Source organism: Schistocerca piceifrons, chromosome 3 (genome assembly GCF_021461385.2).
Source record: "Schistocerca piceifrons isolate TAMUIC-IGC-003096 chromosome 3, iqSchPice1.1, whole genome shotgun sequence".
Taxonomy (NCBI): domain Eukaryota; kingdom Metazoa; phylum Arthropoda; class Insecta; order Orthoptera; family Acrididae; genus Schistocerca; species Schistocerca piceifrons.
This window is the reverse complement of record NC_060140.1, coordinates 405284248-405309341: the sequence shown is the minus strand read 5'-3', so window position 1 is coordinate 405309341 and position 25094 is coordinate 405284248. Positions and strand designations below refer to the sequence as shown.

Sequence of the window (25094 nt, the reverse complement as noted above, 5' to 3'; positions counted from 1 at the left end):
TTAGTCTAAGTTTTTTGATATTTTTAATTTATTTTGGTGTGATTTCAGCATTTATCTCAGGCTTACAATTACTGAAAACATACACGTAAAATTGTAGTGTGGCCTTTGTTTCAAGTTCAATATTTTGAGCACCCATTGTCTTAATCATTCCTGTAAGTGATATTACGCCCACTGCTCTTATAGCCATTGGTTATGGGGGCTCTGATTGATCTGGGTAGATTAGTAAACCTTCTTGAATGCTACTTCTCATCAACATGCCAAACGTAAATTTTTCTCTGTTTTAGTATCGTTTGTCTGATTGAAACAGGGCCAGGGAAGACTATAACTAATTAAATATCACTCTTACATAGCACCTACAATTATGTTACTGAGATCTGAACGTTTTAAAAGCGTTGCTTGCTTACTTAAATACTATTTTAGTAGTAGTAGTAGTAGTAGTAGCGTTTTTGTAAAATTAGTATTACTCACTAATTAACATTCTCAATTTCTTATGTTTTAAAAATTTAGAGCTGTAAGAATCATTTATTCCGCTGCCGTAAGCGTTATGGAATTAAAATCAAACCGGAATATTTGAAATTCTATGATAATTTCGACTGATGTTGCCAAGTAAATATCTTTTCTGGTACAAAAGTGAAGTTTTATTTCTCAAAACCTTAACGCGCCAAGCCTCCCGCTTGCTGTACTGTGAACTATTTATTGCCTGCGAAATTTTTATTTTGAAGTACAACCAACGTCGTTAACATTTTACATATTTATTCTTAACGTCTGCATAAATCCTTGAGGGCCCTGAATTGTGACGTGTCACATGGCGGTAGGTAACTTGACTATATCGCTGCGAGAAAAAGAGCGTACTGTGATCGAGCTCCAAATTAGGAGAATTCGACCACACGTGGAACTCTCTCTCTCTCTCTCTCTCTCTCTCTCTCTCTCTCTCTCTCTCTCTCTCTCTGTCATCATGCCAATGTCAGGCGACACAAGAGCGCTGTGACATCTGCAACAATCTGACGCTTTGTGTTGTCAAAGATCATGCCCATACAATTACGACTAGGCCCCTCCAGAATTTCAAAAAAATGGCTCTGAGCACTATGGGACTTAACATCTGTGGTCATCAGTCCCCTAGAACTTCGAACTACTTAAACCTAACTAACCTAAGGACATCACACACATCCATGCCCGAGGCAGGATTCGAACCTGCGAACGTAGTAGTCGCGCGGTTCCGGACTGAGCGCCTGAACCGCTAGACCACCGCGGCCAGCTCTTTTATTTCCATCATTGCTTCCTCGATGTACAGATTGAAGAGTAGGGGCGAAAGGCTACAGCCTTGTCTTACACCCTTCTTAATTCGAGCACTTCGTTCCTTATCGTCCACTCTTATTATTCCCTCTTGATTGTTGTACATATTGTATATGACCCGTCTCTCCCTATAGCTTACCCCTACTTTTTTCAGAATCTCGAACAGCTTGCACCATATTATATTGTCGAACGCTTTTTCCAGGTCGACAAATCCTATGAAAGTGTCTTGATTTTTCTTTAGCCTTGCTTCCATTATTAGCTGTAACGTCAGAATTGCTTCTCTCGTCCCTTTACTTTTCCTAAAGCCAAACTGATCGTCACCTAGCGCATTCTCAATTTTCTTTTCCATTCTTCTGTATATTATTCTTGTAAGCAGCTTCGATGCATGAGCTGTTAAGCTGATTGCGCGATAATTCTCGCACTTGTTAGCTCTTGCCGTCTTCGGAATTGTGTGGATGATTCTTTTCCGAATGTCAGATGGTATATCGCCAGACTCATATATTCTACACACCAACGTGAATAGTCGTTTTGTTGCCACTTCCCCCAATGTTTTTAGAAATTCTGATGGAATCTTATCTATCCCTTCTGCCTTATTTGACCGTAAGTCCTCGAAAGCTCTTTTAAATTCCGATTCTAATACTGGATCCCCTATCTCTTCGAAATCGACTCCTGTCTCTTCTTCTATCAAATCAGACAAATCTTCACCCTCATAGAGGCTTTCAATGTATTCTTTCCACCTATCTGCTCTCTCCTCTGCATTTAACAGTGGAATTCCCGTTGCACTCTTAACGTTACCACCGTTGCTTTTAATGTCACCAAAGGTTGTTTTGACGTTCCTGTATGCTGAATCTGTCCTTCCGACAATCATATCTTTTTCGATGTCTACACATTTTTCCTGCTGCCATTTCATCTTAGCTTCCCTGCACTTCCTATTTATATCATTCCTCTGCGACTTGTATTTCTGTATTCCTGATTTTCCCGGAACATGTTTCTACTTCCTCCTTTCATCAATCAACTGAAGTATTTCTTCTGTTACCCGTGGTTTTTTCGCAGCTACCTTCTATGTACCTATGCTTTCCTTCCCAACTTCTGTGATGGCCGTTTTTAGAGATGTCCATTCCTCTTTAACTGTACTGCCTACTGCGCTATTCCTTATTGCTGTATCTATAGCGTTAGAGAACTTCAAACGTATCTCGTCATTCCTTAGTACTTCCGTATCCCACTTCTTTGCCTACTGATTCTTCCTGACTAATGTCTTGAACTTCAGCCTACTCTTCATCACTACTATATTGTGATCTGAGTCTATATCTGCTCCTGGGTATGTCTTACAGTCCAGTATCTGATTTCGGAATATCTGTCTGACCATGATGTAATCTAATTGAAATCTTCCCCCATCACTCGGCCTTTTCCAAGTATACCTCCTCCTCTTGTGATTCTTGAACAGGGTATTCGCTATTACTAGCTGAAACTTGTTACAGAACTCAATTAGTCTTTCTCCTCTTTCATTCCGTGTCCCAAGCCCATATTCTCCTGTAACCTTTTCTTCTGCTCCTTCCCCTACAACTGCATTCCAGTCGCTCATGACTATCGGGATATACTTAAACAAAAATCTAAGGATGTCAGGTGCGGGTGTTACGATGAGATGAAGTGGCTGGCACAGTAAAGGAATTCGTGGTGAGCTGGATCAAACGAGTTTTGTCAATCTAATAAAATGATAGTATCAGAAAAATCTTCAGCCTCACTCCGTAATGTTGTTTCTGATGTTTACGTGTTGATGAAAATGTTGATGTAGTGGTCATGATGTCAGTCTGCGTTATAGATCATGTACCCTTCTGTAATCCTAAACTTGTATGGTCACATACCTAAAATCTGGTTTAATGTGCTTTTAAATTACATGTATCTGTGCTTGTGCTGCGATCTCCAGAAATGCCAGTACACGCTTGTTTGTTATGCGAATTTTCTGCGCAGAAATGACCAGCATCGCGCACTCTCGATTCGCAACGCGTGATTACCTGGTGGTACACAGTATGAGCAATCCTTGGAACGGCCAGTGGGCGGCTGTGATCATGAATTACGATGGCTGGGTAGGCAGTGATACAGCACATGCTGTGCTTATCTCTCTATGCAGCCGGGCCTCCAGCCCACATCCTGATCCGTAACACCCGGCACAGTCTGGGTACACATCCGGAATATCTGAACGCTCCCATACGACTCATGCTGGTTAGCGTAAAGGGCTGTGGGTGGAATTTATTACGAACGACTTCCGTTTCAGGATGTCTTCCTTACGTAGCCTCTTTGGCAAAGCAAATTGCTTGTCTGGAAGAATTCCAGTCCCATGCAACACACATCGAACTGCTAAAATGTGTACTACGTGCTTGGGTATGCAAACCATTTCAGCGAAGCCACACGAAGAAGGTATGACTCATGACACTTATATTCTGCATGTAAGGCAAGATTTATTGATCCAAGTCGTTTTTCATCACATCGGTCGAACTGACTTACTTAATGTAGAAAGAGTAACTGAGAATGGTAGAGTCGTCCTCCCTCTCCTCCCCTAACATCTGTGCTGTTTTCCATGGTGAGTTGTCCATTCTGCGAGATCCGAACCAAGTCTGCACTGCTCAGGAGAAATAGCAAATTTCTACCTCTGTGTGTGTGCTACGCGAGCAGCGGACTCAAACCCTTCTTCGTAAACTAAATTCCTACCTAGAATATCCCATAAAGAATTACGCATCTTTCTTCGAAGACATTCCTGGGGCTGAGGGGAGATGTTTTCTGCAAAACGGAAACATGTTTGCCTTGTGAAAAGTAGCCAAATACCTGTCTGACGACCAAACTTTCTCCGATGTATATCCCCACCTCGTATTCGCGACAACTGAGCAAACACACGTTTTCGCGTTGCTGAAGTATCGGGAAAATCATGTACAATGGTATATATATTTCCTCTAAGTATTCTCTTGTCCTATAAAAAGAAAAAAGAAAACCAAAAACCATCCTTATCAGCTTAGCATCTGTTACGACCTGGATCACAGGACTAAAATATTAATTTTTAATTCATGACAGTCACCTACAAAGTCTTTTGGAGTTGTAAATATTAGGTTAGTACAATGTATCACTTTATCAGGTCAGATAACTTTTAACATTAATGGATGTTAGCTGCCTAGTATATTGAATCATCCGTCATATCTTAAATCCCTCCAAGCAATCTGAATTATTCACAGGGCTGGAGGAAGGAGGACTGTTTCCTTCTAAGTTACAGTTTCTACACTAAGTGCGTCGGATCTACTGGCTCTGGAATATGCTGACTACCATGCAAGAATGTATGTAAAGAAAACGAAAGACAAGACGGCTTTGTAAATGTGATTATGTTCTACATTCCTCGTTAAATATGTGATAGTGACAAAGTGTCGGGAGGGAAGCTATAGTATACCATTTGAAACGACTACGGCTGGTGAGAGTATGGACATACCATAAATTTTCGGACGATTACACGTATAATTGATAATCACGCAACTTGTGAATTTTACGCTGCGGCCGCATAACGTTACTTGGTTAATTTTCCGTCAAATCACCAGATGTATGTGGGAAGTGATCAGACTACTATCACAGTAAGAAATTACGTGTGTCTAGCCGCAAGGGGAGGATAGAACTGACGTGGGGAATTGGGGCTTTAACGCTTTGACGTGTATGTCTGACCGCAAGGGGTGACAAATCATTTCGTAAAGACCTGCATAATACACCAATGAAAGGGTGCAACTGGATCAGGTACTGTGTACAAACAGGGCAAGCAATACACCTGTAACATCCTCGCAACAACCCAGCTAAGTAGATCCTCACATGTCCAATCTCGCACTATCGACCGTGGTGTTTATTACAGTAAACCAACACATATGACTGATGTCTTTCCAACCCTTTTGTCCACGGGAACGCTGTTTATTATCACATATTGCTGGAAGCTGGTGCTTTACAACATTTGTTTGAGGGAGCCTTGACAGGATGCAGCACCTTCCAGAAGAATTGATTCAAAATGCATGTAGCCTGTTCTCGAATTTTATTGGTTGTAAGACCTAAATGTCAAATAACTTCCTTGAACTAAGGAGAATCCAGATACCTACATAGTGCGAGTGTGGACAAACGATATTTTTTTCGGTCTCTGTACACATACAAACGATAATTGCTCTGATTTCCTTAAAACCATACGTGTTGGAGTGTAACGATACTGTGGTCTTCCTTCTGACAAGTGCAAAGAAACTGATGTGGGTTGGAGGTGAATCGGCGTGGCCAGTCGTAAGGGAGGTACAAATTTGAAGTGGAAAACTGCGATTTCAAAAAAATGGTTCAAATGGCTCTGAGCACTATAGGACTTAACATTTTAGGTCATCAGTCCCCTAGAACTTAGAACTACTTAAACCTAACCAACCTAAAGACATCACACACATCCATGCCCGAGGCAGGATTCGAACCTGCGACCGTAGCGGTCGCTCGGCTCCAGACTGTAGCGCCTAGAGCCGCACGGCCAATCCGGCCGGCCTGCGACTTCAATTTGTCGATAGTTTACTCAAACTGAGTATGAAGGAGCAATCAGCATTTACTTTCTTAGGAGAGGAAAACCTTCTTAGCCAAGACTGCAATAAAAACACTGTATTGTGGATAACCGGTTTCGGTAAACTGTGTTACCATTATCAGATCTTTGTTCGGATTGTTATGAACATCTTTTACTGGATGTACACAAGATCTTACCATTAAATCTCCAGATGCACAACATATGACATGAATGATGTGTTGGTACAGCAAAAGTAAAAGATAAAATTACTATGTACACAAATCGCCACAAGATTGCCTCCATTGTGGCTCCCTAGTAGGCATGACGTGTGATTATATGAATGCAATGTGGTAGTCATTTGTGTACACTTTTGGCGTGCCAGCACATTATTCCTATCATATGTTGTGCATCCCGAGACTTAATGGAAAGATTTTTTGAACACCTGGCACAAGGTGTTTATAATGACCTGTACAAAGATTTGATGACGGTAACATAGTTTACCGAAACCTTCTATCCACAATACAGTGTTTTACTGCGGTGTTGGCGAATAAGTTTTTCTTGTCCTAACAAAAGACATATGAAAAATTGTATGTGGTAAATTGTGTCCAGTCAAAAGGAGGATACAGCACAGTTCTTCGTCAGAGTGACAGAGTGAGACAAGTCTCTCTCTCTCTCTCTCTCTGTCTCTCTCTCTCTATCTCTCTCTCTCACCAACCAGCAGGTCTTTTTATTCGACTCGTGGTCCTTTACAAGGCACTCCATTCAGCAGTGGACAACTCCAGCAGCCGCTTGCATTGTGTGCAATGGTCCCATTCCATTTCATGAAACTATGCATGGCACAGTATTCGATGCTTCTCCTAGATAGTGAAATATGTTTCAAGATTAATATTACCAAGGCTTTTTTCCTCAGGATTTGGGCAGTGCGTTGTATTTATTAGACAGAAACTTAGTTTTCTTTCAGAGTTTTCTCGTCTGTAGCACTGTGCCATGAATTCCATTGTCCTTCCAAACACGTGACAAAACAGTGTAATTTGCTCCAGCACTGAGACTCGCAGTAGCTAGTCGGTGCAGTGTATGGCCCCAGAGCTGGGACTGGTGGCTGATGCTATAGGTGGCCTCGACCAGTGAACGCAAGCAGACGTAAGTCACGATGTCCCCAAAATATTATTACTCTTCCAGTGTTAGAAATTACAGTTCGAACTTTAAATTGGAGTGTGCTGGCATGGAGATGTGTGCGTTTCTGTGGTGTTGGGTATGTTACTGTTGTCCATTCCAATCATAAATTTGTACTGATTTTGTTTATACATGCACAATAGAGTAGCGAACTCCATCCATGTGAAAGGTATGTGGTACAACACTGGCGAGTTGGTTAAGGCAGCAGTGTACACAGCTTCCCTTGCTGTCTACAGCACTGCACAACCATAGCAATCCAATGAGTATTTGTAGATGGTCCACAGTATGTGAACCTATCAGAAGAGGCACGCCATGGAGTAGTGTTTGAGATGAAACTGTTCTTATCCTAACTTCCCTCTTAACAGAGGTATAATGGATAGGATTGTGGTGGACTTCTCAATCTGTCTGGTGATCACGTACATTGCAGTTGTGAAATAGAGAGCTCTCCACCTTCAGCGTATTGGTTTAATTAAAGAATCGATATGATTCACAAGTTGGAGCAGTAATCAGTCTTTTTCGTTGTGGACGTAACAGATAAGAACCAGGTGAGACCACACTTTGAGGAAATATAGCCTGTGCCATACTGTTGTGCACAATATTCACTATAATTCAGCGAACTGAAAACACGTGTTTCCCCAGTCGCTGTGAGAAAGGTCGGATACACATTTAGAAAGGGGTGGTTAGCAGACTGGTATGTCGCTATTGTTCACAAGGGCGACATGTGTCAGTTAGCAGCAAGCATTTCCCTCAGCGTTCAGGAATGTCTTTGATAGTAGCAAGCTCAAAAGTTCATGAGATATTACAGACGAGAATTTCATTTATAAAGAACCGTTTTGTTTGGACAGACATTATCTTTCTCAATTTGCTGCAGGTGCGGAAGAAGCCTTTACTTAGCATTAATGGCACAATGCTCTGGAAATATTCGTATTATTGCAGGATGGTGTTGAAAGTTTTGACAACGGTGTTTTCAGAGAGTTTAGAAAGGACTTTATCAGTGAAAATGACCGTCCGAGTCCGCCACACACACACACACACACACACACACACACACACACACACACACACACAGGTGTTGTTAAAGTATGCTATTGCTCTAGACCAGCGACAACTTCTGTTTGCTCTCACCCATCTATACAAGTAATGCCGAGTGCATATTTGTCGTTGGATCCTGCAGAAGGGCCCACATCATTCATGTGAAATAGCAACAGGACTCTGCATGCCAGCTCACTCAGCATCTGCTTGGACTGCTGCACTGAATACCTCACTATAATTCTGCCGGCAGCCGTCAGGTAGCATGACAAACGGCAGAGTGCGTGTCAACCCCAGTAGAAGTCGCAGTAGCCAGCAGAACACCGAGTGAGCCACACCAATATCTCAACACGATGTGTCACCCCCCTTGGCAGCCCTGGACCTATCACTGTGGTACGATGTGCGTTAACTACGCGATTTTTGAGCGCCGTGTGTAGTTGTTTTTAACCTCCACAGACAGTAATTTTCAAAGCTTTTTCGTGTTGTTCATATCCTTCAGTACTAGGTTATAATTGAGAGATGAAATGGTGTTTCTCTTTGCACAGTCGTTTTTCGGACAGTGTTATGATCAGTAGCACGTGTTTGTAGTCCGATTTTTTAGCATCAACGCAGTTCTCCTTTACTAACACTCCGTAATTTCTGTGCATTTACCAGTTTAGGGAAGATTTTCATTTATCATTTAGATTGAATCTATTTCTCACCAATTCACAAGTGGAGCCAGCGTACTACGGAAAACAAATAATTTGATAAAATCGGCCACTTCTATTCAAAAAGAAGAAAAAAGAGCTTTATTGAAGACTGAAGCTATGTGTCCTAGACTCTATGGCCTACCCAAGGTACATAAGAAGGACCTTCCTCTGAGACCGATTGTTAGTGCTATCAATTCTCCTACGTACGAAATAGCAAAATATCTAACAACTCGCTTACAACCATATTTAGGAAAAACGGATTCATATATAAAGGACTCAAGTCATTATATAGAGAAAATTGAAGGTTTAATTCTGACTCCTGAAGATATTTTAGTAAGTTTCTATGTAGTATCTTTATTTACTATGATTCCAGTTAATGAAGTTATGGATTTTATAACGGATATTTTTCCAGAAGATCTGACTGCTCTTTTCAGACACTGTCTTACTTCCAGTCATTTCCAGTGGAATAATGAGTTTTACGAACAACTTAATGGCGTAGCAATGGGTAACCCATTGGGTCCTGCAGTAGCTAATTTCTACATGGAAAAATTCGAACAGTCAGCCTTGGAAAAAGCAGATAAGAAACCATCTCGCTGGTATCGGTATGTAGACGATACATTTGTGGTCTGGCCACATGGTAGAGAAGCCTTAGGCGAATTTTTTGATTACCTTAATAATATAAATCCAAGAATCCAGTTTACCATGGAGAGAGAAAATGATAACAAAATACCGTTTTTGGATGTTTTAGTTATGAGACAGACGGATGGAAGCTTGAAACAACAGATTTTTAGAAAAATAACGCACACAGACAGATACTTACATAAAAACTCTAACCACCACCCAAAACAGAAAAGAGGTGTGATTACAAGTCTCGTTGACAGAGCCAGACGGATTTGCACGCCGGAGTATCTAGACGACGAATTAAAACATCTGAAGCACGCTTTTGAGAAAAATGGCTACTCAAAGAAAGAAGTAAGCAGAATTCTGCACCCAAACAACAAAAAGCTTAAGGACAAGTCCGAAAAACGATGGAAGAATACAGTCTCTCTCCCTTTTATAAAGAAAGTAACGGATCAGATTGGAAAGATTTTAAGTAAACATGATATTAGACCTGTTTTTAGACCGACGAAGAAAATTTGTCATGTTCTTCGGTCTGTAAAAGATAAACGCGCTCCTCTATCAGCCAGTGGCGTATATAAAATTCAGTGTACATGTGGTAAAGTTTATGTTGGAACAACAAAAAGAAGCGTAAATACACGGTTAAAAGAACACAGAAGTCTTTGCCGATTAGGAAAAACAGATAAATCGGCTGTAGCAGAACACGCTTTTCAGCCAGGAAACCATCAAGTGAAGTTTTCCGAAACAAAAATTTTATCTACGACGACGAACTATTACCCACGGCTTTGTAGAGAAGCAATTGAAATATATAAACATAGGGATAATTTTAATCGGAAAGAAGAGACCATGAAACTTAGTGATATTTGGACAGTAGCACTACAGAATTGCTAGACAGTTTTATCCGTGACAAGGTTACGATCGATAGTTAAGTTTTATCTCTGACAAAGGTTATCTCTGCATATCACGTGTAACTCTGGTCACGCCCACTTTCTACGATACATAAGCCGCTCTCAGACGTCCGACCCGTCAGTCGGCAAGACTCACCGGAGGAGAAACACCCCTCTGAAGATGTCCAGCGAAGCACTGGACGAAACGTTAGGAGCTGAAGAGTTTCATGGACCACGACCTTACATCCCGCAAGGTTTACCAGAAGATATTTCATCCGGTCGTGAAAGCCTTCATACTATGATTTATTTTGACTTGTAAGTCTATAGAGCACTCTATGTAGAAATAGTATTTATTTTGAGTCTGTCTGCTACTAGTTTCGAGTGGTTCTGCAAACGTTTTTGGGCAGGATAACACCAGTTATTTGATATCGTCAATTTTGAGGCCTATTGTGATTTTAGGCTCTCATAGTGTAGCACAATGAATATAAACATATAATCAGGAGCGATCCTCACTTCAGTTCCCCAACAAAAATAAATGAAACATAGCAGCGTAACCTTCCCCTATGACAGCTGTACACAGACTGAGCATTTCCCTCCACTTACAGTGGAGGGGATCACTTCATAGGAGCGGGGGGAACGGTGACGCAAGTTAAGTTAGTGGACTTATAACGATTGCCCTATTTCCCACCAAAATTTGAATTTCCAACTGTGACATCGGTCCAACATTGCCACATATATGGCCCCCATCTTGCATAAATTTGGCAACAATGCAATCTGCGCTAGAAATCACCTAGCGCCGACAGGATTGTAGATACATCCGATGTTATTAAATCTGTACATTGAGCAAGCAGTAAAAAGAACGAAAGAAATATTTGGAGTAGGAACTGAAGTTTAATAGGAAGAAATAAAAACTTTTTTTGTTTACTAATGATATTGTAACTCTGTCAGAGACAGCAAAGGACTTCGGAGGGCACACAAACGAAATGGACAACGTCTGGAAAGGAGGATATGAGATGAACATCAACAAATGCAAGACAAATGGAATAGGCTGAATTAAATCAGGTAACGCTGATGGAATAAGTTTAGGAACTGAGACACTTAAAGTAGTTGATACGTTTTGCTATTTGGATTGCAAAGTAAATGATGATGGCCGAAGTAGAGAGGATATAAAATGTATACTGGTAATGGCAAGAAAAGAGTTACTGAATAAGAGAAATTTGTTAACTTCGAATATAGTTTTAAATTTTTGGAAGTCTTTTCGGAAGGAGTTTGCCTGGAGTGTAGCCTTGTATGCCAGTGAAATATGGACGATAAGTAGTTTAGACAATAAGAGAGAATAGAGCCTTTCTAAATTTGGTGCTACAGAACAATGTTCAAGATTAGATGAGAAGATCATGTAACTAACTAGGAGTTACCGAATAGAACTGGGGTCTGCAGCTCGTGGTCGTGCGGTGGCGTTCTCGCTTCCCGCGCCCGGGTTCCCGGGTTCGATTCCCGGCGGGGTCAGGAATTTTCTCTGCCTCGTGATGACTGGGTGTTGTGTGATGTCCTTAGGTTAGTTAGGTTTAAGTAGTTCTAAGTTCTAGGGGACTGATGACCACAGATGTTAAGTCCCATAGTGCTCAGAGCCATTTGAACCATTTTTGAATAGAATTGGGGAAAAAAGAAATTTCTTGCGCAATCTGACTAGAAGAAGTGATCGGTTGATAGGACACATTCTGACACATAAAGACATCCCAAATTTTGCAATGGAGGTAAGTGTGGGAGTAAAAATCACAGAGTGAGACCAAGAGTTGAATATGGTATGCAGATTCAGTAGGATATAGGTTGCGGTAGTTATTTGGAGATGAAGAGGCTTCCACAGGATACAGTAGCATGAAACCTATTTTCAGACTGAAGACAACAACAACAGCAACAACAACACCAACAACGACGACTACATAAAATAATTACGAACCAGGAATAACAGCAATGTTTTTAGAGTACGCATTCCACCTCTTTGTATCTGTGTAATTAGCCTGCGCAGCTCTGTGATCGAGATACGCTGTAGCTACGAGAGCAGCTTGCTTCCAGTTAAGGCAAACTGTATACAGTGCAAACTGTTTCATTAATTAAATTTCACACGGAACAACTTTGCTTTCAAAGTAATCAGTTTTCATTCAACAACGTCCATAATGAGATTTTGTGATTACAAGAAGTTGAAGAGAGGGCATGGTTTTCTTAAGATTCTCGCAGTTAGAGTTATCTGTGTTTTCTCGCAACTGAACTTATTCACCAACATTTAGGGTTAAGATAATTACAGATTTAGATTCACTTGCAAATTCACTTCCACTCACTAAATTAACCGGAACAGATGACTTTGACTTTAGTAGGGTACTTCACTCCCTTCTTAAAATTTTCCAAGAGTCACTAAGACGAAAACTGTTTATGTCTCAGTGATGACAGCACTTCCTTTTTAAGGCATTAACGACTCGTTTACGTCCGTCCATCATTACACGACCGAGTCCCAGCACAGCTACGAATTCACTTGTTACTGTCAGACAAACGAAAATTTTGCATAGGTGAATTTTTCCTGTCTCACCATATCAAACGTAGTTTACACATAAAACACATGTAATTAACTTCACGTTAAATAATAGGCCATATCCATGTGATATATTTCATTCTCATCTAAACACCATGTAAGTGAAAGACATTAAGACTGTATAACTGATTACTATCTTATTATACAGGTAGCCAAATACTAAAATTGGGTTGTCTTGTGATAAGGGAAAAAAATACCCGTCAAATAATTCTATTTCAGACTGATGAATCCATCTAACGACCATTGGTCGAAGACAAGTGAGTGTGCATCAAGGAACTGAGAGCTGCAAAGTTGGGGGCTATAGAGCCCAGGCTGATTACTTCGGACAGACTCATATAAATAGGCCCGGTTATATCTGATTATTTTATCATTTCCGGACAGATTAGGTGATTAGGTTGGTTTCACTTTTTGAATTTTATCCAGTTTTCTGGTAGGTTTAGTAACGTTAGCAGTCAAATGACTAGGCTACATAACCATGAAAGACGGTAGTATGGTAATACAACACGCAGTGTGTGACGATGGTGGAGGTTGCTGCTGTAGCAGAAAAATTACGTATGCGAATGTGCATCTAACAATCTGCAGTGGGCGAGGCCCGGGATGAACAAACGTAAAAGCAATACGCAAATCGTATTTTAGTAAATCGCGCGAAAGAAGTACAGCCTTTGTATAGGAGTCATGGCGCCATTTATTTAAGAGACCCATAGTCAAATTATAATTCATGTTTCTACTGAAATAAAACACCTGAGTGCTGACGTCTAACCACTTACAAAGACAAATGATTTATAAGGAGTGCGTAAGGGCTGATGGCATCTCAAACACTGCCCAATCGTACATTTACGAGGGACGTTCCGAATGTAGAATTCGTCAGTGTTTTTCGCACGGGAAACAAATTACGCCGTGGCATCAAGAACTATACACGTTGCACTATTTTCCAACATATTCTCCACTAGCATGACATATTATACGTAGCAGGAAATCAGTTTGAAGAAATCTAGAAAACCTAGTCAAAGTCGGTGCGCAGCGATGCAAGGAATTTTCGCACAGCCTGCTCCATCGTAGCACTGATGTGGAAGTGATGTCCCGAGGTTGCGACTTTCAATGCAGGGGTCGGGTGAAAGTCCGATGAGGCAAGCAACACAAACGTCCATCCATTTGACAAGACATGACTTCTACATGACGCACAGTCTGTAGGCGTTCACGGATGACAGACACATGAGTCTTACGTGCCCATTCCTACCAGATAACAGCACACAACTCTACAGGCGACCTCGTTGCTAGTACACGTCCGTCAGCTATTGTGATCTGTACTCATCTAAACTCGAGTACGCCTGTCTGTTGCTACGCTCGCTTTTTCGGCTATCAGTGCACGTCATTCATCCTCTACTGAGGCCCCGTGCTTCGTTGAAGCATCAGAGGGTGTGAATTCTTTTGACGTTGTTTGTGTGACACGGTCTACCATCTTCCCTTCAAAAACAATTACGAAACTTACTTTCCGAACTATACCTCGTCGCTATATTAGCGACAATAAAAGACTTTTTACTAGAAATCTTTGTGTGGGCACGTGTTGCCAGTTAACAGTAACAGTGGATAGGAAACCGTTCTAGACCGTAACACAAATATCCATTTCATTAGCACACTGTTATATTGGTACATTAATAGTTAATAAAGTAAAATTCCACTGTATACATGAGATGTATCCTCAGTGGCGAATATGGACAACCTTCATCCGTATAATTTAATAACGACAACGAAAATTTGTGCCGGACCGGGACTCGAATCCTGATTCCCCGCTTATCGCGAACGTTGCCCCTCCATTGGGCAATCGGAGCATGCTTCATGGCCAGACCCAACCTTCCTCACGTCGTCAACCATATATTTACAGCCTACGCTCGTACATTATGTATATCCCCGTCCAGGGGAGACGTTTTAATCGAAAGTCACTTACGCAGCGTCGGCGAGGAAATGCGGAAATGCAGCGTCTGTGTTGTTCAGAAGTACGGTGCAAAGTACATCTCATCTTCTTCTGAAAGACACAGGTTCTGCAATACCGTAATATTCCATTACCTGGCAGTCTACTGATTCCTTAAATATGTGACTTTTATTCTTATAGCTGAGTCAGTTCTTCATGAAGCCCTGGCTTCATCAGGAACAACCCTAAGGGGAGAGTAAGTTTCCTACTCCAACCCCCTACGTGGTGCAGGATTAATGACATCTCGCTGGAGATAATGTGTACTAAAGAGTCAAAGAAACTGGTACAGCTGCCTAATATCGTGCAGGGGCCCCCCGAGCACACACAAGTGCCGCAACAAGAAGTGACATGGACCCGACTAATATCTGAAGTAGTGCTGCAGGGAACTGACACCAGGAACCCTACAAGGCTGTCAATAAAACCGTAAGTGTACGAGGGGCTGGAGATCTCTTCTGAACAGCACCTGGCAAGGTATCCCCGACATGTCCAATAATGTTAGTATCTGGGGAGTTTGGTTGCCAGCGGAAGGGTTTAAACTGAGTAGGGTGTTCCTGGAGACCGGCCGAAGTGGCCGTGCGGTTAAAGGCGCTGCAGTCCTGAACCGCAAGACCGCTACGGTCGCAGGTTCGAATCCTGCCTCGGGCATGGATGTGTGTGATGTCCTTAGGTTAGTTAGGTTTAACTAGTTCTAAGTTCTAGGGGACTAATGACCTCAGTAGTTGAGTCCCGTAGTGCTCAGAGCCATTTGAACCATTTGTTCCTGGAGCCACTCTGTAGAAATTCTGGACAACTGGACGGTCCGCATTGTCCTGTTCGAACTGCCCTAGTCCGTCGGAATGCACAATGGACATGAATCGATGCAAGTGATCAGAGAGGATGCTTACATACGTGTCACCTGTGAGAGTCGTATCTAGACGTTTCAGGGGTCCCACATCACACCAAGTGCACATGCCCCACACCATTACAGAGCCTCCACCAGCTTCAACTGCCCCTGCTGACATGCAGGTTCAATGGATTCGTGAGGCTGTCTCTATATCCATACCCGTCAATCACCTCGATACAATCTGAAACGAGGCTCATCCGACGAGGCAACAATTTTTCAGTCATCAACAGTCCAACGTCGGTGTTGACCGGCCCAGGCGAGTAGCAAAACTTCGTGCAGTCGTCAGGGATACACGATCCAGCCTGCGGCTCCGAAAGCCCATATGTTTCGTTCAATGATTCTCACGCTGACACTTGTTGATGGCCCAGCACTGAAAGCTGAAGCAGTCTGTGGAAGGGCTGCACTTCTATCACACTGAACGATTCTCTTCAGTCCTTGTTGGTCCCGTTCTTGCAGGATATACACTGCTGACCATTAAAATTGCTATACCAAGAAGAAATGCAGATGATAAACAGGTATTCATTGGACAAATATACTAGAACTGACATGTGATTACATTATCACGCAATTTGGGTGCATAGATCCTGAGAAATCAGTACCCAGCACAACCACGTCTGGTCGTAATAACGGCCTTGATGCGCCTGGGCATTGAGCCAAACAGAGCTTGGATGGCGTGTACAGGTACAGCTGTCCGTGCAGCTTCAACACAATACGACAGTTCATAGTAGCGCCTGGCGTATTGTGACGAACCAGTTACTCGGCCACCACTGACCAGACGTTTTCAATTGGTGAGAGATCTGGAGAATGTGGTGGCCAGGGCAGCAGTCGAACTTTTCTGCACCTAGAAAGGCTCGTACAAGACCTGCAACAGGCTGTCGTGCATTATCCTGCTGAAATGTAGGGTTTCGCAGGGATCGAATGAAGGGTAGAGCCACGGGTCATAACCCATCTGAAATGTAATGTCCACTGGTCAAAGTGCCGTCAATGTGAACAAGAGGTGACCGAGACGTGTAACCAATGGCACCCCATACCATCACGCCGGGTGATACGCCAGTATAGCGATGACGAATACACGCTTCCAATGTGTGTTCACCGCGATGTCGCCAAACACGGATGCGACCATCATGATGCTGTAAACAGAAACTGAATTCATCCGAAAAAATGACGTTTGGCCATTCGTGCACCAAGGTTCGTCGTTGAGTACACCATCGCTGGCGCTCCTGTCAGAGATGCAGCGTCAAGGGTAACCGCAGCCATGGTCTCCGAAATGATAGTCCATGCTGCTGCAAACGTCGTCGAACTGTTCGTGCAAATGGTTGTTGTCTTGCAAACGTCCCCATCTGTTGACTCAGGGATCTAGACGTGGCTGCACGATCCGTTACACCCATGCGGATAAGATGCCTGTCATCACGACTACTAGTGATACTAGGCCGTTGGGATCCAGCACGGCGTTCCGTATTACCCTCCTGAACTCACCGTTTCCATATTCTGCTAACAGTCATTGGACCTCAACCAACGCGAGCAGCAATGTCGCGATACGATAAATCGCATCGCGATAGGCTACAATCCGACCTTTATCAAAGTCGGAAACGTGATGATACGCATTTCTCCTGCTTACTCGAGGCATTACAACAACGTTTCACCAGGCAACGCCGGTCAACTGCTGTTTGTGTATGAGAAATCGGTTGGAAACTTTCCTCATATCAGCACGATGTAGGTGTCGCCACCGGCGCCAACCTTGTGTGAATGCTCTGAAAAGCTAATCATTTGCATATCACAGCATCTTCCTGTCTGGTAAATATCGCGTCTGTAGCACATCATCTTCGTGGTGTAGCAATTTTAATGGCCAGTAGTGTATTTCCGGCCACAGTGAGGTCGGGGATTTGATGTTTCCATGATTAACGGTACACTTGTGAAATGGTCGTATGGGAAAATCCCCATTTCATTGTTGCTTTGGAGATGCTGTGTCCCATCGCTCGTGCGTCAACTGTAACACCACGTTCAAACTCATTTAAATTACCAGACACATGTTGTCTTATATAGGTGTTGCCGACTGCAGCGCCTTCTTGTGCCTGTTTACAGACCTTTGTATTTGAGTGCGCATACCTATTCCAGTTAATTTGGCACTTTAGTGTGTCTGTGTAGTACACAGTCACAGATCCGTCATAGTGACGAAAAAGTGGTTGATTTCTCCGGCGCCGTTTTTAAAATACGTGAGCCCTTTGCATGCCGTAACAACTTCTTTAGATGTTACTATAGGGAAAACTACATCTTCCGGACGATCGCATTGCAGTCCTGTCATGACCCTTCTCTGTAACACAACACACTTCGATAATCTCAAATACGGTTTCATAACTCTGATGCGTTCTCCATCAACCGGGAAACCATATTACAGACTGCATCCTTCAATTCCTGGAATTTTACCTAGTTCCGTCCTTACATATTAGACGAAAAACTTGTGCCATTCTCTATCCTATATACGTGACACCGATTGACAGCTGCATTACCAGTATCGACAGAGATTCGTCTGCCTGACCATTGGCACCGAGCGCTGACAAATATCTCCGCTTGTGGCAGGTGCCAGAACGGGGCTATAGTTATCTGATCACAGCGCATAGCACACCCTGGCTGATGCCCTTCTGTCAGTACGTCTGTACCACCTTCAAAAAGCAAGGTTGAGGATTCGATCCGTAGGTCAGCACATAGATTTAATGTTCGAGGAAGATATAAGGCAACAGATTTCCCATCGTACAGTGAGAGAACTTTAGAAGAATCAACTGCTCGTTTCAGATGTACACTGAACTGAAACAATCAACACATAGAGGGTCTTTCCATGGAGGTCTCTGCACCGATATAGGAGGGGTTTGCTGAGACCACTGTGTGGCGAGTGTTATGTGAGGTCAAGTCAGAACTGGGTGTCGGGTGGTGCGGAGCCTCAGGCACAGTCTGCCTGCGGTCGAGTATAGGCTCGTTTCACACTGGGACACTTGTGACGGTCACCGGTGACGGTCACCGGTGACAGTGGCGAACACTCCTCGGTCTCTGGTGTCCCACACTGCAGCTGTTGCCAACTGATTAGCTGGTGAAATGGACTCGAGCGAGGTGGAACTGTTGTTAGTACTTGTAATGAGGAGGAGGAGGAGGAGGAGGAGGAGGAGGAGGAGGAGAATGAAGACGAAACGTTCATTGGAATTGTATTTGAAATGTGCAGTGTTCAATTATTACCATGTTAACTGTAACAAACCATACTGTTGGTATAACCTTGTAGGTTATTAATCTCCTAGCCTCGTGCAGGGGTAGAAAATATATTTCGTTATTCTTGTGGTCCAAAAAATACGGTATTAAAGTGAAAAAAGAATATAGAACTTACCAATTTTGTTTCTTTCATCTATGCTCTTTTCATCGAAATCAGGCACAAACTTCGTAATAATTTCTTGCCACGCTTTGATTTCCATGACTTTGCTACTGTAGTCATCGCTTTTCATATCCCAAATAACGGGATGACTTTCCACTTCACTTATAAAATCTTCTGTGTTGATGAACTCTAAACTCATGGCTGCACTGTGTCCAGAACCACTGGGCTCAGCAACGGCTGCCTGTCTGTTGGCAACTCTGCACTGCTGTGTCTGTGATCGGTGTCCCAGTGTGAACACTCCAATACAAGTTAATGCATGTCCGGCGGTGACCGCAGCGAACACAGTGTCGGTGTCCGTCTCATGTGGCGAGGGTGAGTTACTGCTGGGTCACCGTGACTCGGTGATTCAGTGCAGTGTCCCGGTGTGAATGCTCCAATTCAAACGAATGTATCTCTATCGGTGACCGTCACAAGTGTCCCAGTGTGAAACGAGCCCAAGACAACACGGTCGGTTGCAGTGCACTGGGTCTGTGCACGGAGTTAAGAAGGTGCGACCGCTGAGCCACATCAACATTGTCGAGCCTCCGACTACGGGTGCAGCCCGAATGACTGTAGTTCATTGGCCGCCATGCATACAATGTGGTGTTCAGATAGCGGCAACGAATGGAGGCTGTGTGCTTGACAGTTTCCGCTGCCAGGTACAGACTACTATGCCCGCAGCCCGCGCGGCTAGCCACGCGGAACGCGCTGCTTCCCGAGCTGGAAGGAATGTCGGACCCCGGCGTGAATCCGCCCGGTGGAATAGTGTCGAGGTCCGGTGTACTGGCCAGTCTGTGGACTCTGCATTGTTTTTAAGGCGGTTTTCCATCTACCTCGGCGAATGCTGGTTGGTTCCTCTGATTCCGCTTCAGTTACACTATGTCGGCGATTGCTGCGCAATCACTATCTCCATCATAATTTCACTACCACGCAAACATTTGGGGTTACACTCGTCTGGTATGAGACGATTCCGGGCGGGGGTAGTGGGGTGGGTGGACTGCTGTGGCCTATTGTGGGGTTGTGAACCACTGAGGACTACTGTGGGACGTTCTAGGTCCCCAGTTTAATACACAATACACACACTATTCCCGTATGGATTCTGGGAAATCACCAGTAACAAGTGCATGCAGACTGGTATGTTCTCACTGCCATGTACTAAGTACGACGCGCCGATTCATGTTATGTCTGTTCCTTTCGGATGGATGCGGAAATTAAGGGAATATATCACCATGATCTGTGGCTGTGGTTGTAAGAGAACAAATAGTCGCCACGTCAGAGTGAAGTCATGTTCCGTTCGTTGTGGTTCACGGAGCGTCTCTTGTGATAGAGTCTATTCATCTGCCTTCTTCTTCACTATTGCGCGGTGGTACAGCTGGGTGAAGCCTACAAAAAGTCGATTTAACAATGTTTAAACGACGTATGTGCCATTCATTGTGCTGTTCAGTTGTAAGTGACATTGCTTGTGAGGCATTGCGCTTTCTCAGTGTACGAGCTACGTTGTTTTGTCTTGTCATAGGTATCTTATGGTTGCGTTCGTGTTAATTATTGTATCGCTTTAGTTTTCCATTCTCATGAGAATTCGTGATCGCGTCTTGTTACACCATGTATGTTAGCATAATTGTATTTAGCAAAAGTGTGGGATTTGCTTACAATGACAAAATTTTTCCTTGCCCATCCTCTATTTTGTTTAATAAAGTAATATTAAGTTTGGCTACCCTTTTGTTCATTACGTCTTCAAGTAGTGTAAGTAAATCTGACATTTCGTGAATGAATCCCGCTCTCTTTTCAAATTTTTCTTGGGTCTTCGGTGTGTCTAGCATGTATACGACAGGGAGCTATCATAATTCAGAGTTTAATTTGAAGACCACTTTTTGGTACCCCTTGGACTGTATCAAGGTTTGGAATGCTTGTTGCGCTAGGTCTACGTAAAGGGAATGAAATGATAATTAAATGGACACCCTAGCTGCAAACAGGCGTTGATGTACTTCATTGGGGACATGTTGAAAATGTGTGCCCCGACCGGGACTTGAACCCGGGATCTCCTGCTTACATGGCAGACGCTCTATCCATCTGAGCCACCGCGGGCGCACAGGATACTGAGTCTGCAGGGACTTATCCCTTGCACGCTCCCCGTGAGATCCACATTCCCAACGTGTCCACACCACTACATTCGTAGTGCGCCTAATAGATATTTGCCCATCATACTCATTACTCGTGGCAGATTAATCTACCAAGTCCCGTACGAGTTCGGGCATAGCGTGTGCGTTTGCACAAGAAGGTCAATGGCCGGGAAGCCATATTTTAACTATATATGACGGTAGTATCTGTTCCCGAAAGAACAGTTACCGTGGATGACCATGCAGCTTTGCTGGAAATGAAATGATAATTAAATGGACACCCTAGCTGCAAACAGGCGTTGATGTACTTCGTTGGGGACATGTTGATAATGTGTGCCCCGACCGGGACTCGAACCGGATAGAGCGTCTGCCATGTAGGCAGGAGATCCCGGGTTCGAGTCCCGATCGGGGCACACATTTTCAACATGTCCCCAATGAAGTATATCAACGCCTGTTTGCAGCTATGGTGTCCATTTAATTATCATTTCATTTCTAGCAAAGCTGCATGGTCATCCACGGTAACTGTTCTTTCGGGAACAGATACTACCGTCATATATAACTACGTGAAGGGTTTAAGATCTGTAAAATAATGTGTTATTTGTTTTTTTAATGTATGTATTAGAGTGTGTGTGTGTGTGTGTGTGTGTGTGTGTGTGTGTGTGTGTGTGTGTGTGTGTGTGTGTCAAAGGGTTTTAAGATATGGAGAAGAAAGTGGCAAATGTTTTGGTGATTGGCGATATCGAAAATTCGTTTAACTGTTTGGTTAAATGCAAATGCCTATCAAATTGGATTGTTTTGAAACTATTTACATACTTTGCGGACTGTTAAGCAATACCTTGTCAGTCGTGCACCATCTTGTACCTTGAAACGGAAGAAAATCTTCTACCATGGAACATGTGATATTTGCAAATGAATTGAACGTATTTGATGTCTTAGGAATTATCCCTGTCTAGAAAATTGGAATTTCTTGTGCAGTCATGTCCGAAAGAATTACATATGTCCGGTTTCAGGATGAGGTAACACGGAACAGCGCTGCAGAAGAAATTCCAATTTTCTAGACAGGGAAAATATATATATGTATATATATATGCACGATGCTCAACAGTATACGAAGTATCCGATTCCTTGCTTGAATTTACTTAGGCCGCGAGCAAGCGGATGAATGGATAAGTTGCGTTACTCTGAAACGTGCGGCTTTGGAGATTTCGGTCGGACGGAGGACATGCTCAGACAAGCGAGGGGGCTAAGACGACCGGTTGCGTAAAGCGCGAAATCCGTGCTCGAATCACGATTCGCTACAAGTTTGTATCAGTCGCTGATTTCGTTCAAAGCCTCATTGCAGCTAAACTTTTGATATTTCTTTCGACATCCTTAAAAGTATTTAGAATGACACTTCAGGTACTTGACTTAAGACACGTACATACGACACAGGAAGGAAATCCTATTTTCGGAGCCATAAATCACGTGATAAGAAGGCATTTTACTATGAAATGCTAGAAGAGTAGGGGGTCTCAGTTTCCTCGCAGGAACAGGGAAGGGATTGTTTCAAGACGTAACAGAAGCGGTCGACGGAGCTCCGGTTTCAGGATGAGGTAACACGGAACAGCGCTGCAGGAGAAACACCTAATAGCAAAGGCCAGAGGTCGCCACGAAATGGGATCCACTGCCACTGGAGCAGAGGAGTCGCTTGTGGCGGAAAAGGACTCTTATGGCATCGGATCTCAGGCCAGCGTAAGGCAGGTTGTCTGCGGAGCACAGTAGACATCTCGCTAATTCTCTAACGCTGCGGTATTCTCTAATGAGTAGAACCTCGGCACTCAGTCTAGCAGTCCCGATCAAATGGACTGGTGTTGCCTAGAAGGTGTACGAAAACGGTAACAGTGAAACTATAGCTAAAACTACTTGCACGTTTCTTAAATTTTTTCAGTGGTATTCAAAGTAATCAACTTGCGGCAATTCCGAATTTATTCTGGAAAATGGAAACGAAAGGTAGGCACTCTAATCTCATTTCTTGGGATCTAGCTGTGTACATTTTCTGACACATAATGGAGTCCCCCTTCCCCCTCTCTCATCAGGTACCAAGACCTATAACTCACTTGTATATAATTATTTTAGTTGATGTAGTCCCTTCCATGGTTTGAGGTTCACGGCTACGTTTACTCTCTGACTTTAAATCTTTATCATCATGATCCAGAACGAACAAAATATGTGTTTTATGCACTCAAATATGACTTCCATCAAATGATATCATGACGTTACTCGACAGGTACAGTACCACCTGAAGTGAAACACATCTGCAGCAGCTAAACCAATCATTAACTATCGCTGCAGTTACACTACTAATATTTTGTCTCTAATACATCTTTGGATCTGAATTATCTGTTCCATAAGTTTGAATGAAGATTAAGGTCAGCTCAATGTAAGACAAAACGCATTGTAACAATAAACAGGATACTTAAAAAATTTCCAGTTGAAAACGTTGTTCATGGTATGTCGATTGAATAATGGAGATAGAAAAATTAAATACTTACAAAGACAAAAATCACCACAAAAATAGCAAAATAAAAACACAATAGAATCTTGTTACGTTTTCTTTCAATGTTAGCGTTTGGTTAAGAGAGTACAAATTTTAAATGGGATTCCGCTTAGCAGAGTATTTTAAATTTAATTAGTGTATTTTTATCGACGTTATAATTAATCACTATGAATGATACTTCACCTTTTAAGCTAAACTAGTTATCTGAATCGAGGTATTGTGCCTTCATTCATTGGCTGAGTTACCTAAATCCTCTCTAAAGGGCTTTCAAAGGAAATATCCAAGAAATAAGTTGAGCAGTGTTCTGGTATGAAACGTGGTTGGATAGTTCATGGAAGCCTTTTCTGACAAAACCTTTCGCGTCACTGCTGTTAAGAGATGGTTCTGACTTGTTAGTACTGTGTAGTATAGCAAAATCGGAAAACCAAAAGCAAAAACTTGAATCTAACAATGACGGAATATAGAGTAAATGTAAGTAAAACCACTATTATAAGAAGAGATGGAAATTTAAATGAATTGTGTGTAAAAATTACGTGCTTCATATTGTAAAGAAGATGTATATCGGCGTGTAATTATAAGATTTATTGTCTGCAGAAATTACATACGGAGTATGCAAAATGTTCACACACAGAAAGCGTGACACAATTAACGTAAATAGTTAGACAATTAATAGACGTGTAAGAGGTTGAAATAGGACTCAACAGCTTGTCCACCAACCACTCCTGCTGTAAAAAGCATGTGGACGTTTGTCATAAATTATCACCTGTGGCCGTTGCACACAACCGAAACTCGTCAAAATGAGGCAAAAATACTAGAAGCATAGCGTGTTGTATTTATTACCTAATGGACGCAGACCCTTAGACAAGTTGTGCTTGGTGATAAGAAAATGTAAGTCACATTGAAAACACAAAATTTTATTCATTCTAATCAAAAGAACAGTTGACAATGAATAATAAAGAGCAATGTTTTGAAAACTGTAACAAACTAAAATAAAATGACTCTAATCTACGTGGGACTCATGTTTAATTGCAAAACTGTAGGAAGCAGGACTGAATAAGACTTCCACAACTCGGCAGCTAGTAAAAGCACAAGAAGTGAGACAAATATTTGATATAGTTAATAGAGCATGCGAGATGCACAACGAAATGAGGTAAATATGAGCTGCTCAAATGAATTGCGCCAATGCCTGAGCGAAATTTATATCCTTCACGTTTAGCGCAAGGGTGCTAGTTAGGACCATCTACATCTGCATCTACATGACTGCTCTGCTATTCACACATGAGTGCCTGGCACAGGATCCGAAATTTTACGAATCCCTTTTAATATCATGTGGATGACTTCAAGGTATTCTTTATTTATGGTCAATTGTCACATTTGAC

At 42.6% G+C, this 25094-nt stretch overlaps 1 non-coding gene across 1 annotated transcript; it reads right to left on the bottom strand.

Moving 5' to 3' along the window:
• Positions 1 to 21073: 21073 nt before the first annotated feature.
• On the bottom strand, positions 21074 to 21148 carry Trnat-ugu. Its single transcript has one exon. It is a non-coding gene; the product is annotated as a tRNA-Thr (tRNA).
• Between the last annotated feature and the right edge of the window lie 3946 nt (positions 21149 to 25094).